This window comes from Artibeus jamaicensis, unplaced genomic scaffold (assembly GCF_021234435.1).
Source record: "Artibeus jamaicensis isolate MK-2021 breed Jamaican fruit bat unplaced genomic scaffold, CSHL_Jam_final scaffold_3151, whole genome shotgun sequence".
Lineage (NCBI taxonomy): Eukaryota > Metazoa > Chordata > Mammalia > Chiroptera > Phyllostomidae > Artibeus > Artibeus jamaicensis.
Window position 1 is genome coordinate 7150212 of NW_026522037.1, and position 9875 is coordinate 7160086.

Sequence of the window (9875 nt, forward strand, 5' to 3'; positions counted from 1 at the left end):
TGCATTATACGTGGCGAAATACGTAGGCTCTCTAACAGCTTTCTGAGGGTGGTACTATTACCCTCTTTTTCTTCAGAGGAAAACAAAGCCCCAAGAAGAAAAATGTCTTGGCCCAGTGATAGGATTAGAATTCGAACTGACACGGTCTGTTGCTAGAATCCAAGCTCGTGTGTGGGTGTGTTTAAATAACAAATTTATGTTTTGTAAACCTGATGCCTATTCCTTATTCAAAAAGTTAAGTAATCAGAAATAGTAATAGCCAAAGGAGCACTTCTGAATCCTAGCTACTGTTTCACGGATGATGTGTTTCTGAGTCGATCTTGACATTGGACAGAGTAGATTGCTCTCCTTGAGCTTCCCTTTAGGTTTTGGGGTGCCTTGCCCTCCTCACTTTCCTCTTCCCAGTTTCCTTTGCAGACTTTTATTTGTGATTGAGCCAGGCCACATCATAAAGGACTGAGCTGGGCTGACTGAGTGCACTGAAGGGTAATTAACAAAATCCTACAAGCTACCCATATTATAATTCAGTTCATTCTTTAGGAACTGTCTGGATGATGTAGGGCCACTACCACCACTGAACACTAGATGTCACAAGTGAGATGAATTCGAAATGTCCCTACTGGGATAAATTGCCTAAGGTTCACCTGAACCTTATACACCTGAAATGAATATAATACTGAATGTCAAATGTAACTGAAAAAATAAAAAAGCAACTGAAACATAAAAAAGGACAAGCAATTAGACTACAGTCCCAGCGGCAGGTCTACAAGTGCAGATGAGGTCCGAGTACCACCCACTAAATGTCAAAGATAAGGGAAAAAACATGTATGTGTTTTTTCAATTTCTATATCAATCTATCAATTTCTATAAAGAGAGCTGCAACTTTGCCTCCTCACATAGAATGGTGGGTTCACCAAGCAGAGCAAGGAAATGTTGATGCTGTAAAGCAACCACCCACACACATCAATACAATTCCTAATATTATAGCTGTTCAAAACTGGGATAGACTGATACTGTAAACTGGCCATCATTTCTTCACTATGACCATTAGCTATCACTGCTCTGGTTATCAGAAATAGTGTTGCATTGTACTGAAAGCTGTGCATGTTTTGACAGGAACTGAGTAAGTCTGGTTTTGGTGCCACAGGTGAATAACCTCTGTCCTCGGGGAACTTAGAATTTAGTGGAAGGGGCATTTACCAAGCAGTAAACCCTACTCAGAACATGGTTTAAACATTCTTGGCCCTTCATATTATGAAGTAAAACTCCAAGCTAGTCTTTTTGGGCCCAAGCAAAAACAAGCCCAGGACTCTGAGACACAAGATTCTCAAATAAGAGCTGAATTAATTTACAAAGTTTCCCGATTCAGAGGATGGGCCAGGAGATGAGGTGTTTGAAGTTATACTCAAGATTTTGAAACCTGAAGAATGGCAGGGATCAAGAAAAAGAGATGGGGGAGGGAGAGAGAGAAGAAGGAAGAGGAAGGAGGAGGAAGAGGAGAGAGAGGAGGGGAGGGGACCCGACATGCAGGGCTTTGGTGACTACTAATTCATGAAACAGAGGGAGAACAAGGATCTGACAAGGGAAAGAGAAGGGCCACCTGAGAAGACAGGAAATTGAATTGTCCCAGCCCCCTGTGTGATAATTTGGCACCAGAATGAATCATTGTAGTTATGCAAGGAGGCAGGCTTGACTATTTAAGAGTCATAATGACAGTGACGGCCCAGGCTGCAGCCTCTTCCTGGCCCTGCTGTGTAGAACACCAGCTTCAACTCTTCGTGAGCCCTGTTGCTCTGCTCCTTTCGCCCTGGACAGAGACTGTCCTCAAAGGCACATCATTCCAGTATCGTGCACCTTTATTGGTTAAATTCCCAGGGTCAATTCCCTCCTCCTTTTTCTGCCAGAAGCATTGTGATTATTCTTTGGGCAAGTCATCTTCCCCTCCGCTCTCAGCTATGTGGATTGTTTAAAATGGATCCTACCCTTCCGCTTCAGAGCATCCCATCACTCTGGTTATAATAATTAGTTCAGAGATGTGCCTGTGACTGAATCCAAGTCAATGAAATAGAATCAGGTATTCACTAGGACTGCTGGGAAAATGGACTTTGTTAATCCCTTCTGTCCTTAAACTTTTCGGCCCAGAGTTGCCAGCTGCCATCTTGGATCCGTGAAACTCAAGTCTGCTTGAAATGAAATCAAAAGCAGAGCTGATAAATAGAGAGGGAGAAGTGAGTTCTGGTCATGCCGTTTGGGACTTACATGGGGCTCTTCTCGAAGCTTGAGTTTTATCTCTAAACAGTTGAATTTTCGTGCAAATGAATTCAATTTGAGTTTGCATGTTACTTGCAACATAAAGGGTTTTAAGCAATATACTCCAGAAATACTTTTGTCTGTCTTTAGGACTAAGTAACTGGTCAAGGTCCTATGCTACATTTAGGATTTTTTGAGGCTAACCCTGAAATGTGCTAACTTTCAGGGGTGGAATCTAGTGATGTCTCCTCCAAGTGTAAAGCCTTGGTTGAACCAGAAGGAAGGTTCATCCTAAACGAAGGAGCCTCATGTACAGTGGAAGAAAATAAGGGCCCAGACAGCTTGTGTGTAACTCCTTTCTTGGCACCACTTCAAGTTACTATTAAGCTGTTAAGTTGACTAAAGCTTAACCCTGTTAAGCTGGCTTCTTCAGGCAATTTTGCCACCTAAGCCATTTAGAATTAAGACCAAATATTTGCATTTTTACTTGCCAAGAATACTACCTACTCTAGTTTTATACAACGTATGTTTCAGACTATAAGCCACACTCCCCCCTAAATCTGGAAGGAATAATGATTGTTAATGCTGCTGTTGAGTGCTTGCATTTGCATTGATAAAATATTATGTTATTTATATTATTAAATAATTTGCTACATTTTTTGCTTCAAAAAATTAATTTTTCTATTTTCCTCTAAAACCTAGGTGCGTCTTATGGTCTGAAAATACGGTGTGTGTGTGTGTGTGTGTGTGTGCTGATTTTGCAGCTATTCACAAGACTATAGTTGCTGTTTATGATTTTCTTATCTTCCAACACCCATTGCACATTCCCTTTATTTCCTGACATTGCCTCAGAAAGTAGTAATTGAGGCTCTTTATCCAGTACAGAGACCCACATCCACACTGCTGAATAAAACATATTCACTAATGGCTCATATTACTTACTCTTTGGATGGCCTCAATTTATTCGGTATGACTCAAAGTGGGCTGGGATTAAACTCAGGCTCCTATTCTTTCTCTGAGAGCTTGAGCCTGTCATGCTGCTTTTCTGTGTGTGTGTATGAGTGAATTCAGTGGAAAGAAGTATGACTGCTTTGATGTTGTAATGCTTACTTTAATGTATTTTATTCTAGGGAAATCAATTTGGGAGTGCACACAATACAAGAAGAAATTGATAAATTAACTCCCCCAGGTAAGCAGCTGAATACACCTGTTCAGTACTACTCGCCTATAAGCTACCTCCTGCCTGTCACCACTAGGTGGCAATATTTGCAAATTTTTTAATCTGAAGGTTGGGTATTTCTGTTACAGAAGTTAGATTCTGTTGGCAGAAATGGTTACCTTCCTAGTTTCATCTAAAAGGTTAGCTAAACACATGTATTTATTATAACCCGCACTTTTTGTCATTTGATATCACCATTATTTCTCATCTGGAGTACTGTTCTCCTACTTGGTAGTTCACTCCGTGCTATAGACAGAATTGCATTCACCCAAAATTCATATGGGGAAGCCCTAACCCCTAATACGACTGTTTCTGTAGATCAGGGCTGCAAGAGATAGTTACAATTGAATAAGATCTTAAGGGCGGAGCTCTAATTCAGTAGGACTGGTAACCTTAAATGGGTGGGGGGGTAGGAGACAGATCTCTCTTTCTTTCTCTGTGTAGCACAGAAGAAGGACCCTGTGAGTACTCAGTGAGAAGGTGGTGAGCCAGGCAGGGAGCCCGCCACAGGAACTGACTTCCCAGCCTGCAGAACTGCGAGGAATCAATTTTATTTAAGTATTTTGTTATTGCATCCTGGGCAGACTACTATACTCCATCTCATCCTTTTCTTTGGAGAGGCCCTATGACTAATGGTTAAGAATAAAACACTTATTGTATTGGAATTAGCATCTGGGTTCAATTGCAGGCTCTAAATAGGCTGAGCGCAGTTTAAATGAGCTAATACTTTTTGAAATGTCAGTAAATGGTATCTATTATTAAGGGCTTCGTCTCAGCTCAAATGTCACTCCCTCTTGGACCGTTTTCCTGAAGACTTAGCCCAGGACATAGCCTCTGTGTATAGTTCATAGAACCGTGTCTTTGCCTTTGGAACACTTACTATAGTTTGTAGAAGCTCATATAGTTTATGTCCATTTCCCTCACTGAACTATCGGCTTTGGAGGATAGAAAAGGTCCGTGCGTGTTTTACACACTGGTTTCTCCCAGCAAGTGTTACAGTGCTTGGGATATGCTAAGTGCTAACGTCAAGTTTGATGAATGAATGAAAAAGGCAACTCATTGATCTACGTGGGGATTCTACAAACTGTCTTTGAGAGAGCAAAGTCAAGTAACTTATAAAAGACTTACTGTTCTTAATCCTGAGTGAAAATGTATTAGTTTACATGAAACTCATGCCCCCAAAACAGTACACCAAGTAGGTAGTTGTGGGTATTTAATGCCCTCTGCTATTTTAATTGCTTCATTCACCTATGACAAGATGAGTCCCTCACTTGAACCAGTATTTTGTCATTAAGAATTTATATATGGATGTAGTTTCTGTAATTCAGGCATTTTAAATCATACCGGGGACCTTGGTATGTAAATAACCCTACCAGATAGGCCTGTAAAGCAGAGAATCCCTGGGTAAAGTAAATAAATGATCACTTTTGTGTAAATGCAGGCTTTCCTGTGTTAAGTTCTTTTAAAGGAAGAGCCACCCTGGATGAACCTAAAATTTTAAAACTTTTGCTTTCCTAGTATTTTATTATGTCTTGACAGGTTTATTTATTTCCAGGGAAACAAATCTGGTCCATGTTGGCCTGTTAATTTTCCCAAACTAGAAAATAGTGAAAATTAAAAATTTCAGTAATTTACAAAGTCCTTTGGTTATGAAACGACCAACTACATGAGTAAGACTCCAAAGGCACAGTCATGAGGAGTGTTATTTGTATTTAAAAGATAGTTTTATATTTCCAAAGTTTTCTCAAAATATGGGAAATAGGAAAGTGTTTTGTGGGCTTTATGTATCTCGTATAGACAGTAAAATCTCCCTTTTTTCTCATCACAGTGATAAAACTTTAGGCAGCCCTGATACCAGAGCCGATCCTTTCTTTGCATTAATCGTCGTTTTACCATTTTATTTGCCTCCTCATGATCAGGCAGGAGGCTCAGACTCTGGCTTCATCACAGATGAACCCCATCAACTCCCCCGTGACACAATCTATGTTGGCAGTGTTGGGCTACTTTTGATAAATTGGTCAGTCTTGTGAAATACTTCCCTGAGCCGAAGTTCTGGAACTCATCAGGTGTCCTCACTGACAGTCCTGTCTTCCTCTGGCGCTTAGACTGCCCCACCAGCTGGGGCAGAGCCCGCATCCTCCCACAAAGCGCGCTTCGTCAGAAATTTAGATCTATTGCTTTTTGGCACTAGGAAGTCATGCTCTGGCACTTTCTGTCAGATCAGGGCTGAATAATTCAATGGGGGTGAGTAACCTTTTAAATGCTGGAGGACTGACAGTCCCCGGGATCACCGTGGGTTCAGCAGTTTGTAAGGGAGAGCAGAGGAATGCAGTGGTCCTTATGACCACGTTTGAATAAAGCAAGGCTCGTATTTATTTTTTCTTGTGAATTTGTCGAGAGGTTGGCATCACACTCTTCCCCCAAGTGAATCCATTCATTCGTGCATAGAGCAAATCTCCGTGCACAAGAGAAATCTGGCTTCTGAATTACATCAGCATGTAATCATTATCATTATGTACGATTGAGAGCAGGGAATTACAAAGGGGCTCGGGTGACCCTTATCCTCTCACCTATAAAACTTGGGGCAAAGGGATTAGTCGGTGTCTTATACAAGAGGTGGAGTTGAGTTCTTAAAAACTGCATCCTATTCATAGGGTTTAAATCTCTCAACCAACGTGGAAAAGATAACTTTGAAAAGTAGCATCTAATTTATTCTTAAGTGTGGTTGGAAGGTCTGACTTTATTTCTGCTCCTACAAAAAAATAGTGCTACTGTCATCCTAAGAAATCGGGGTACATCAGTTTCAAAAAGTGGTTTCCAAACTTTGCTCTACATGAAAACACCCAAGGGGCTTTACCGCTCCTGACGCCCGGTCTGTACCCAACACAATTAAACTGGAGGGCGGGTGTCAGGCAGCGATATCCTTAGAGCCCCCTGGGAGAATGCAGTGTGCAGCGGAGTTTGGGAACCTGGGCTGAAATAGTCGTGCATTCTCTCTCACACTTCGTTTCCTTTCCTGCTTCTTTAGCACGGTGGTTCTCAACCTGACTGCTCGTTAGAAGCACGGGCATACTCTAAAATCCCATTCCGATTCACTCTGTCTAGGGCAGGGTGTAAGCAGTGGTTAGCTGTTCCCCAGGGGACTCTGATGTGCAGCTGTTGGAGAGTCACTGGGCTATCTGATCGTGTGAAGGGTTGGGATAAAGTGAATCCTTCAGCCTTTTTGTGGCTATTTTTAAATTACTGTTCATTCATTTCGTTGAGTTAATCTTCTTCTGCAGTTTGCTGGGCTCTACAGCCCATCCATTTTTCTGAGTCCATTGGTGGTAGGGTTACCCAATAAGATACATAACAGCCAGTTATATTTAATTTCAACCAAGCAATGAATAGTTTTTTTAGTATAAGTATGTTCTTTCAGTATTTGGGGATGTATTATAAAAAAGATTTACTCCTTATCTGAAATTCAAATCTAACTGGTGTCCTGTATTTTTATTTGCTATATCTGACCGTGCTAATTGGTGGAAGGACATGGCTCATTCTTGGGAAAATCAGCAGCTGGATTGGGGAAGCATTCCATCCTTTTAACCTTCAGGGTTTATGGCCTTTTAGCTCTTACCCCTTCTAGCCGCAGATGTGGCAGATAAAAGGGCGCGAGTCATTTTGGAATTAAAAACTACTTAAAATTCCTCTTTAGCCCAGAAGACCCACAGTTTTCTTTTGCTTACTTTGATATCCATTGGGAGGCCAGCAAGGGAGGCGTGCAGGAGAGGGGTGTCACCATTCCAGAAAATAGCATATGGAGAAAGGTGAAGACTTGAAGCTTGAGTGTAAGCTATAGTCCCAGGAACCCCAGTTCCGTGCTCTCAAAAGGATCGCCATTTGGAGCCTTTTCTCTGACTTTCAAGTACGTCAGACTTGCTTTTTTGTTTTTCAGAAAATTGTAGAAAGTCTATCTGAATATCAGATGTTTGCTGCTTTGGCTAGAGTTGAGATAGTTTCCAGGTGAAACTGTTCTTATAGCTCACCGAGTCTGAATTAATGGAAACTTCAGAAGTCTCCAGCACTCTTGTAAGAACCTCTTACTCTCAAGAGGCTTCCCCAGCAGTCTGGATGCCCTTCAACCTCATCCTCTGCCCACTGTGCATCACTAGCTAGCTGATTCCTGAAATTGCCTTCCCCATCTTCCCAAATAGGCCCTGAACTGTAAATAAAAGTCGTGGGTGGGTGTATTTCTTGGCCCATAGTAGGCTCTATACAAAGGGGAGAGGAGTGAGATTTCACAATAATTCCCAGAAAGCAGGTGGTGTAATGATGTTACCAACTTGGAGCCTGACATTTTGATGAACAACTCTTGAGCACCCATCATAATTTCCTCCACGGAGGAGATAAGCAAACAGGTAATATGCCAATTCCCTCTTTACTGGCCCAAGTTTACTAATGGAAGAAGGTGAAACAGGTGAAGCACATTAACTTTTAACCTGTTAACATTGAATTTTTTTCACTAAGCATTAGATGTTTGAAAGGGAAATGCATGCTGGCAGAAAGGAGACAAGACAAGGGCGCTAGGAAGGGGCTGAGAGCTGGCCTGCCTCATGGAACATATTTGCAAGCCAGCTGGGCCCACTTTGCACAGATGTTTTTTAGGAACGGGAGGGAGGAGCGAGCGTTCTAATGTTCGGCACATTAGCAAAGCAGTGGAACATCTCTTTCCGTGATGCTCCTCTCTTCTCATGGCTGGAGGTAGGGGCTGGGGGTCAGAGGCTACGGGATAATGTTTTTGTTCAGACCAAACTCAAGAAAATTTCGTACATTGATAATAGGCTTTGTTTCCAAGTTCATTTAAAAGGAATAATTTCTATTTCAGGATGCCAACTCTGAAAACCAAAGAGGTGCATGGTTGATTAACCTATGCATAAAACAATCCAACCATCATCAGCTCTTTTGTTCATAGGTGAAAAAACATTTAGCTATCTGGAGAAAATCCTTTCAAAATTGATCTCCTTGGGTCTAAATGTTGAGTTTGTTTTAGGGTAATGTAGTTTAAGTCCACCCTTCCCAGGCTGGTTTTGCCTGAATGCTATAGTAGCATGTCTGTGTATTATAGAATGCATTCCAGAAAATGGAGAAAGTCAATCTTTTAAATATAAATTGGAGGGTTAGTGGCCCACCATTGTGCTATTTGGCCCTGGGAGTCTAGAAAAAATAACTGAGCCCAAATGAGAAACTTTGGAGTTGACACATACAGCACACAGACAGACACACAAATCTGGATTGCCAGCTTCTTTTGAAAAATCAGATTTGGCTATTTCCATAGTCCTCATACCAGCGATCTGCTGGATCTTTGTATTTTGAACTGGGTGTGTGTTTTCAATTTCACCACAGCCTCTGTCACTTCACCGCTGGGTTTTAAATGGGCCAGATATAAGGAGATGCGTTACCTATGTGTATGGTTCCTATATGCATTTGAATTTGCTATTCAAGATGTGAAACAAGATTAGATTATCAATCCCATGTCCTCCAAACTGATTCTATGATAGAAATGGAGTTCTTGATATTTTTATGGATTACGTGATACTCTGCTTCCGCAAGGAATTTGACTACATTGCAAATGTTCTTTCCGCCCTATTTCAGTTTAGTCTGTTTAGAGTGTGAGTGAATTAATGACTAGCAGAATAACTCCTAGGGTGATTTTCTTTTTTGGGCTGTATTTTCATTGGTGGGGAATTAGAATAGTCACCTGGATAAGCTCATCTATACATGAAAAAGAGAAGTTAGTAATTTGAATATTCAAAAGTGGTTGCCTTGTGCAGATTAAATTTAGCAAAGAAGTGCTCAGCTGTTGACTTTATTTCATGTAGAATCAGACAATTTTAACACAAGGAGGGACCTTAGGGATAACATTTGACCCTTTTGTTTCAGAGATAAAACTGACCTTGAGCGAGGAAAGGGAACTTAATGCTTAATTCAACTATAGGTGAGCATCAGAGCTGGGACCCAAAAACGTCTTTCCTGACTTTGACTAAGACCCTTGTTATTTCTATTACCCTTTGCCTCTACACATGTAGGTACAGTTTCAGGTTTATTCCTCAGTTTTCATTGTTGTTTATTGTGCTTAGCATTAATTACAATAACAATTATGATAATGTTGTCATAATGATCTATTTAGAATTGTTATATATGCCAAAATTATCGATAATTTCACAGGTAGTTCTTTTGACTATATAAGGATGACCCTTAATAATGAGAAATTTACAATTCATATTTTAATTAAAACAGGCTTCCAAACAACAGGAAATGCTAACAGTAGCTGTCTCTGAATGACTTTCAACTGCCTCCCTTTTTTTCTTGTGTTCCAAATTTTCCATCGTGAACCTACATCATTTTTATTGGTTAGAATTTTTAAACA